Genomic DNA, 10042 nt, shown 5'->3' on the forward strand with positions numbered 1-10042 from the left:
CGCTACACAGCGAACATTTCAGGAAAATGAAAAAATAACCGCGTCGGTTCGGTCTCCGCGCCGTTTCTCTCTGCGGTCGGTGTTGACGGATGGAGATTGATGCTGGTCTCCGAGGCCCGTGCCTCTAAGAGTCAAGGAAGCACGCGGCTCCGACTCCTCCGAGCCAATCACGGCGCTCTGCGGCCGCACGGGTGAAGCACACAGCCAATTGGGGCGCGAGTTACACGGCAGTGCGCCCGCCCCCTGTGGAATGAAGGGCGAGCCATGTGACGCGAGTGAAAAGTTTTGGGTCGGAAAGTTGGAGGAGAGTGAACCGGCTCCATTACAGCCAGAAAATATGATTCATTTAGGCTGAAACACTGATGAACCTGGAATTATGGAGGCAGATAATGTTCTTATATTTAATATTTTATTAAAGCAAACTTTATTCTGCTGTAGAATATGGAAAAATTACATTATATATTTGGGTTCTTTTTCCTGTTACAATCAGGCTAAACCATACATTAGCTTAAATAGTTACAAAATGTTATTAGCTTGTTGTAGGCCTTAAAAAACTAATGTTTTGTTAAATGTATTTTTTTCTATTATTATTATTATTATTATTATTATTATTATTATTAGACATTTACTTTTGTTAAAACTTAATAATTTAGGCTAGGCCCAATTAAAGCTGGGATTGACCCAGGCACCTTCAATCAGCTGATTTAGTTAAGTAAGAAAAAAATAATTATATAAACTACACTATTTCTTACATCATCAAACTCTTAGGCTAAAGAAAGAGGATATATGTATTGCCTACTTCTAATAATAATACATGCTTCATGCATATGCTTAAATAAAATTAACATCTATCCATATAATCATGATTTAATCTTGTGACAAATACAACCTTGGGGCCTAGAGGCACAGAATCAGGAGAGAAGAAATGGCCTGTGATTCAGGGGAAATTACTATGAATAAGCGAAGAATCTTTGTTGTCTCGTTTCCGCTTAAATTGCCTGTGTCTGAAAGCAACAAAGGCGGTGATTGATCACAAGTATCAAGATATCAAATGGACGGAGTCATTGTTGTTGTGAGGGGTTTTGGGGGGTCTAATCCCAAATTGCAGTAGTATTTTCTTAATACTAAGCCCGTAAATCCAGGGATCAGGCAGCTTGAAGAGGTATGTGTGGGTCTGTGTGTGTGTGCTGGAGGTGGTGGGGGTTAAGTTTTGGAGAGGTTTCTTGACTGTGTTACTGGTGCTTATTAAAAGCATGATGCATAAAATCCCAGGTTGTCAGAAAGCATGCAGGAGGCTCCGGCCAGGCTGCTGCACACTCCCCACCTTATATATAAAACACACACACACACACAGTGCAGGGCAGAAAAAAACACTGAAATCAGCTGATAGCAGAGGGTTTTAGCTGCAGGCTGAAGCTCAGCAGGCAGGTGGACACGCATGGACCAGGACTGTCTGCATGCCTCTGAACTGCATCCACTGGGCTCCACTGGTTTTGCTCTAGCAGGACTCTTAGGTAAGAAAGTTATCTATTGAAAATGATTTAATCGCTGGGGTGAATGATAGATGTACCATGCTTCTTAAAGGCAAAGCTAGTATAAGATGTGTGATATACCTAGATGAGTATTGCTGTGAATGTGTAAATATTGCTGAATATGTTTTAAGGCGATGACCTAATGTGTGTGTGTGTGTGTGTGTGTGTGTGTATTGGCAAACTTGCAGGACTAATGGTGAGCTGACCCTGATATTCATGAATTGACACTTTGTATGTCTGAGCAAAAGCACATTTTCTTAATGCCATATGTGGGAATTGGTGGAAACAGAAAATAATATGTGTTTCCAGAAGCATTCTGTGTCTTTATAGCTGGCTAAAAATTAAGTAACCAAAAGCTGTTTAATTGAAGCCACTAAAGACATTTAATTGTGTGATATTACGTAACAGATCAGTGAGACAGACACAAAATAAGGCGGCATGTGATTATGTAACACCTCTTCATCAATTTTCCAAAACTAACTTACCTACTGCAAAACAAAGTGCTGTGTGGGCATTACACACATGTACATTTTTTAAAAAAATTTAAATATTGCATTTGTGTAATTTAAATAAAAATTACAGTGTAAAGTGAAAAAATGCACAGTTTGATTTAAAATCTTTACATTTAAAAATATTCCAGTAACAAAATCAGGAAGCTGAAAATAAATATTTACTAACATTTTATTTGTTAATTAAAAACAAGCCAATTATACTTAATTAAAAAAGAGTAGTCTATATTTTTGTAGCTGATGCAAAAAAAAAAACAAACAACAAAAAACAATACAGTGTCATTGAATTTAAAATTTAAAATTTGTGTTGTGTCCCACTGCAGACTTAACATGTGTCTGAACATATGAGCAAAGACTAATGTGTTCAGACGTGTTAACTCTTTGTGTAGGGAGGGATTTTCACATGAGGACTAACGCCTTTACAAAAAACACCAAAGTGTTTGGTGCACTTGTGTCACCAGGGTCATTTCTGTATATTTGACATAAGCTGCAAATGTATTGATAGTAAAGTAAGATAGTAAGTTTTTTCTAACATCCTTAAAACATAACATTACTTCTGAATATTCACATTATTATTTCCCACAAAACGGAATATAATCACGTATTTCCAGTATTTATACCATACTATCCTGTTTATAGAAACTATTAAAAGCTTCAGGGACAGATGTGCTGCAGCCATAATAAATATTTACATGTGGACAGAAAGGGGCTGATAGTGAAGCCTCTCTGACGTTTACAGAGTGGAAGGTGCAGTCATTTGACCCTGACTGCCACATTCTTTCTGCATTCACCTTTGCAGGAATGATAAACTTGGCTCAGTGGAGCAGGCGGAGGCTGAGAGAAGACATGACTACAGTGGAGTACCAGTCAAACACTAGAATCAGCCCCTCTGAATGCAAACAAATTAAATAAAGGTTACAGAGTTTTATTATTGATATAAACTGTTTGAATGACCTGTTCTGATTGAGTCAAAAAGGTCAGTCTGTTATGTTTTATTCAAAGTATTATCCATTAGCGATATTGTTTGTTTGCTCTGTGTTAGACATACTTAGGTAGATTTTTAGCTAATGTAGGAATCCTTTTTATAACTTAAAAGCTTTGTTGCTGTAAATAGAACTTATATATTACATTTCCAGACATCAGATATGTTTAAAACAAAACCTGGTTGGCAATGACTCAACAAACAACATTGGTTAGGTTAGGGAGAAGATCCCAGATCCTCACTGCAACAAGCCTTTTTTTGTCTACTACTGTTTTTAGTCTGCATGAGTAGATTTGTGTTTTTTGATTGGCATGGTGTGTATGGTTTTCTTTCTCATCATGCTTCATAATCATTTGCACTACTACTACCAACTTCTAACCCCATCATCCACATTGCCGTTGTTGCTTGCTGCTGAAGCTGAGGTTCAGCTGTTGGTAGTTTACTGTGACCTTTGCAGCCACCTTCAGAAACTCAAGTCAAGACAAAAAGTCTTGTAGTTTAGTGGGAACCAGCTGTATTTGAAGAGGAATTGAACCTGTCATGTTTGTTAATAGTGTGAAACTCTATCAGTGAAGTTGCAGCCCCTCTCACCTGGTGTGTTTTACAGTGCTGTGATGAAGAGCACTTGTGTGTCAGCTGCTCAGTCTGACAGACACCTGAGGAGCCGCAGCAGAAACAGGAAATGAGATTCAGCATCATGTACAGTACAGGCAGAGGTCAGACCTGACAGGAACACAGTGAAGAGCACTGAGAGAAGAGTATGTAGCTGTCAATCACAGGGCCCCTGGCTCCTCCCCTCTCATTAAGAAGGCAAACAATGAAGAAGAAGGGAGGTGGGGGGGTGCAGACGAGGAGGGAGAAATCAGACACCAGAGCCACGAAACCAACTGACCCCATCCAGTACCCATCACCCCCTGAAACACACAGAGGGATGTGTGTGGAGGGAATTACTTAGATGTGTGTCTATGTGTGTGTGTGGTGGGGTGGTGGGGGGTGGACTTCCAATCCTTTTAGGATTATGCCCCCCTTCCTCCTCTCCTCTCTCTGGCTCTGTTCTTCGCTCTTTCACTCTGCTGCCCCTCGGGCAATCACCTTAAAACTTGCATGGCCAGCGCTCATTCAGATATCTCTAACAATGCGTAGCAGTGGTAACCATGTGAGCGCTGGCAAGGCACGCAGGAATGCACGGATTCGGTTCCCCGTCACCACACTCCCCGGAAAAAAAAAAAAAAGAAGGAAAATATTGAAGGCGATAAAACATTTCCAAGATGTCTTGGAGGAAATGGCTGTTTTTACAGGATAATTACAGCAAAGCAGTTCCCTGTCTAAAAATTAAAAACAAGATAAATTCAGAGATCGTGGGGTTACTGGTACATGTTGAAGTTTCCTTATAGATTTAAAATAATGTGCCCAGTTTGATTTGTGCCCATTTACTAAAATGTGATCTCTATATGACAGAGTGAGGAGACAAAGGAACAGGAAAATATTCAACAACAAGAAAAACTAAACTCCCAGAACTGAAAAAAGGTGTAAATCAACCACTCAACATATTCCATTTTGAATTCCGTTACTCACTAAAGAAGTGGTTAAAGTAAAAAAACAAAACACAAATACATCACTGCAATTCAGAAAAGATCAGGTTCCACCTTTTTTATGGTTCTCCTTACAGTGGATATATTGTGGAATAACACACCACAAGAGCAGCATACTCTGAAAGCAGTGATGTAGTTTATATAGAAATTATGAAGTTTTGTGCTAAACATTGATGGTTTCACCAAAGGAATATTGGTGATTTTAGCAACTCTAAAATACAGATGTAACAGTCTGACAATATTAACAGACATCAGCCTAAATATTGACTAAATAGCTACACCAGGCATCACATAATGAGGCAGCTTCTTGTAAAATTTGCAAAAAAATTGGGTCGTATTGGCTGATGCAAAGGTCATCCTGTGATAGACTGGTGACCTGTCCAGGGTGCACCCTGCTTCTGGCCCATTGACAGCCAGGATAGGCTCCAGCTCCCTCGTTCCCCTACATAGCTGGATGCAAAGGTCAGGTGCTATTTTTTTTCTGCATAGGATGTTGGCTAGTTGCAGACATTTAGCTTATACTGCTGAAGATATATGTGCTCTAAACATTGTCATGGCAGAACAGCTCAACTCTACTCTACTCAACTCTCTCTAAAGCAATGATGGCAAATATACACAAACTAGTATGACACTGACCAGAAGCCAGGTTTCTCAAACTGTCTACACCATACAATCCAGCAAGTACAATATGTAAGGCTGTCGTTTTGAGAAGCCAGCAAGAGCACAGTGGCTTCAAAGTGGAGAGAGAAACAGATAAACTGAAGCAGATCTGTGGCATTCATATATGCATTTATTCATGTTATACAAAGAGTTCAACACCAACCAGGCTGTGCAACTGTGGCAGCAATTCCATCACCTTCAGCTGTTTAAATTATTAGCTATTTAAAAGCACAGTCAAGTGGTACTGCATACCTTTGATTAGCACTCTATCAGTACAGACAGGTGTGACCACTGGTGGCAAGAAAAAAACACTTGAATGAAGCATAGAAATGGATGTAGCTGTGTCAAACACTAACATGAGCTGTCAGCTTTTGTTTATTGTCCTTAAACCAAAGCTTTATTATCACATAGATTTATTCTAATGTTTTTCTGTTGAGGTTCCATTTTTCTACAGTTGTTGCTGTTTGTGATGTAAGCAGTGCATCTCTCACTGTACGTCCCTTTGGACCAGAGCCTCAGCTAAATGTCTTAAAATCTGAAGGTACACCTTCCAAACAGCTCCTGATCCTGTTGTGAGCCACACAGGAGCAGAGGGCAGGAACGAGCGCTCCCTCCCTGCCCCTCAGTCTGCGCGAGGGAGGGAATTGCCATCCCATCCTTATCTCCAGGTCCAGTCAACTAGAGGCAGTGAGAGAGTTTGCTCCTTCATCATAGTCGGCCATTTGATAGGATTCTGGCACTGCAGCTAATCAATCTGCAGCACAGAGCTGCCAGAAGACCTGTAACAAAGCTCAAAGAGCCTCACAAATGGCCCAGTCCTGGGGATAAGCCCCTGCACAGGATTACATATTGATTTTGAACGTCTAAAAAAGCTTATCATATAAAACCGCAGCAGACTACAAAAGTAGCGGAGTCTATGCATGAATCTGTCTTTCAGAGAAGAGCATCAACTTTCAAATACAGAGACCCCGAGCATGAACCAAAACAGAAATAAATAGTGGAGAAATCAATGCAGGGATGAGGTACTGTGGCACATTGTTAACAGGGGGGATCACAACTCCACCTCGCTCCCTCAGGTTGGGAGGTTGTTGATTTATTACCATTCCTTTTCAAATAGCTTTTATTTTAACAGGATGCCTCAAATTTGATAGTAATTGCCATCTAATTTATTTCTAAACCTTCAGGCACCACCAACTATTTTAAATGTCTATCTATAGTACAGCAATTCATTATTTTGGTATTCAGGTAAATGAGATAAAGCTACCTGCAGTTTCCCAGTTACGGTCATGGAAATGATTCCAGTCAGATGCAGCCAAGAGTTGCTGGGTCTCTTACGGTTATGTGAAATGGTCACACTATTTATCTGATGTTTTATGTACACATAATTGGCCATTGTTGCTCGTCACAGTGTAAAGTTAGAATGTAGCAGGGGTAGTGGAGGGCCCCAAAAACATCAATGAAGGCAATAAACTACAAGTTACACATCAAAAACAGGGTAAGGGTGATTATGGTTTACAAATTTTGCTGGCTGTCATGGAACTAATTGGCGTTGTTCTGCGCAAAACAATGCAGCCATGAAATACAATTCCAGTTGAGATGTTTAGTTAGGAAGTTCCTGCTCTGAGTCTTGTGGCAAAAAATGCCCCTGTGGACACTATGGCTGTGTCCTTGGAAAGACAAATTTGATCTTTTCTCTCCTACATACAGCCTTTTTGGTTTGGGTGTTAGCACCAGCTGTAGGTTGCCAGGCGATAGAAGCATTACATTGTTTTAAACAGGAAGTTGTCCTTAGGTAAGACTTATTTCACAATATTTGGTGTTAAATGTCTTCTGAGAAGTGTCCTTTCAAGGATGCACACTGCAAAGTATGATTGTTTTTTTTTGGTGACTGGCTAAAATGTCGTGTCATGATGGAAGTTTACTGTAATTTAACAACGAGACCGAGCACTGTTCTCACATGCGTCTTTCTAATCCTCCCTCTTCTCTGTCTGTCATTCATCCAATCACAGTATACAATCTGGCCTCTCTAATTATGTCACCTCCCATTCAAAAATCTGCACTTTTTCTCATTGTCTCTCTTGCTCATCTTGCACACACCCACCACCATCACCCCAATACCACCTCCCATCAGGTGGCTTAAGACTCCTCACTGGGCCAGGCTCAGATGCCTTCCTGCACAGCCACAGTCTGAGTCGGCAACAAACTTTTACTGCTTCATTGACAATTATCTGTAAATAAATTTGCATTCCAACTAGTAGAAGTCTCTGCTAGTGTTGTTGATGGACCACCTCTCCCCTGCCCAAAATTGAACTTGTAAAAATGTTGCACATAAAATGAGAAAAAAATAATGAGGTCAAATTAATTTTCGAATATGGTTCAAATCTTCACAGTCACAAAATATCCAATGACAGTGGATCCTAAATAAATATTAGACTTGCATCACTTGAGGCAAGCAGGAATTCATTATCTGAGGACATTCCTAACACACCAGAAAAACACAAACCTAAATCACCCTAAAAACAACAGCACAGAGGGAACAAAAACGTGCGTGTCCTTGATACAAGAGGCAGCCAAACGCCGCCGCTCCCGTCCATCAATAATCTGCACTTAATAATCAGGAGATTAACTACTATCAGGTGTGGCAGATGACTGGTGGCTGGAAACAACTAAGGATGATGAGCAAAGGGGAGGGGGGGCAGCAGCGAGTCAGCCCCTTGCTCATTCCCTCCAAACATAAAACTAATTAGAATTGATGTTATTATGGATCAGGTACCTTATCAGGTGAGAGAGGGAATTACCATGGTGAGCCAAAGGGCTGCGGGAGGTCACCGCTGAATAGTAAATCAATCCGAGTGGAGTGTGCCGCATCCAAAGGAGCACAGCTGAAAACCTGCTTTCCTTAACTAACATTCATATAAAATGTATATAATCTCTAAACGTAAATAATGCTTGAAACTTGAACCCATCTCAGATGCCGCAGAGGAGCGAAGTGCACAGTGTGGAGTGACATTTTCTCTGGCAACCTGCCGCATTTTAATAAGCAGTAGAAACTTTGCATTGCTGAGTGGCTTGCCTGACACCTTCCTCTCAGGGAAACCCGCTGCTCTCCTTTCCCCCCTTCTTCTTCTTGTTCTTGTTCTTGTTCTTCTTCTTCTTCTTCTTCTTCTTCTTCACCCTCTTGTTTTTCGGCAGCTGGCTTCAGTTCAGGAGCTCGTCAAACCCTCTCCAGCCCTGGCTCCTTTTCTCTCCCTGGGCAACTTTGAAAACTTCATCAATATGTTAATGACTTAATCTTTAAACACTTAAAGAAACCATTAATAAACATTGATTTGAACACTTGCCACCAGTGACTCACATTAATCCAGTGCAAATGGCTGATACACAAACTGCAACAGAGGGCAATTTGTGAAGGATTACCAACAGAAAATGGACGTGGGGGACATTGATCATGCTTTCTGTGGCAGAGGATGAAATGAGGCAGATCCACAGCATTAGAAGATGACTCAACCTTTTTCTGTTGTTGAGGTCAACAAGATGTTTAACATCCGTAATAGAAATCATATTTAAAAATCAAAGCCTTATTCTCAACAAGACCACCCACAGTCAACATGCACACAGGTTTGGGCTTGGCTCTGCAAGCTGCAATAAGTAAAACAATGAGAACGTAAGAACCCTAATTACAGTGTAGAGTGCCAACATAGTGAGAAATAAATTACATTTTAATATAAATTGCTTATTTAAAGAGCAATTCTTAGATCAACAGTTCTACTGAATCACTGTGTAGGAAGTGAAAAACTTAAAACCTTAAATTAAGAAAAAAAAAAACGAACACTAATAACATTTAGTCCCAACGCTGTGGCATCACAGGCTGCCTAAACTCCCAATACAGGTAAAGAGGTGGAGCGTGAGTGGAGTAGCAGTGGCAGCCGAAGAAGAAGAAGCAGGCAGCATGTACTGTAAGTCAGCGTCTCAATGATGGAACACAACCTTATAATTGCAAGGCAGGAAGATAGATGTAGATGAGGAACACCATGACCATGTGTGGTGTGAGCAGAACTAGGCAAGTTCCCTGGTGATGACAGCAACATATAAATCATGCATTAACTTTTCAAACAGAAATTTTCCATAAATATTATGCATGCATTTGCAAAAAACAAACAAAAAAACTTGTTAGGTATGTGGTTTGGCACAAACCAGTCAACAGAAGCAGGAATGACAGGGATGCAATATGAACTTCATCTGTAACTCAATAACTTGCAGCACCGGGTCTTCAGCCAATGTCAGCTGAAAACATGCAACTGAAAACAATACCCATGGTGATGCACAGATGTAGGATTCTCTTTGTTGGACTCCAGATTATATTACAGACCTCACACGAGCAGTCTGTCAAATATCAGTCAAATACACAGGAGCAGGCTTCAAGACACACATGGCAGTGTTCATAGCAGTGACAGAACAGTTTGTTTAACACAATCAACTATAGGTCAAAATCAACGTTAAATCATTGTATTTGATTTCTGTTAGCCTAACGTCTGGCTAATAACCAGTAAATTACAAGACAACATGATATGGGAGTACTCTGTACAGACCAAGCATGTCCTGTTATTAATTGTCACTTAAGGGTAAGTAAGGGTAATTGTCACTGTTTCCGGTCGATGTTTAGTTTAACATATGTAAAGTCAATCAATATCTTGTTTATTGAAGTGATTCTTCGCCCCATCAGATCGTGTCAGCTACACAGGCCATGTTCTGACATTAGAAGAGTTT

This window comes from Parambassis ranga, chromosome 1 (genome assembly GCF_900634625.1).
Source record: "Parambassis ranga chromosome 1, fParRan2.1, whole genome shotgun sequence".
Taxonomy (NCBI): Eukaryota; Metazoa; Chordata; class Actinopteri; family Ambassidae; genus Parambassis; species Parambassis ranga.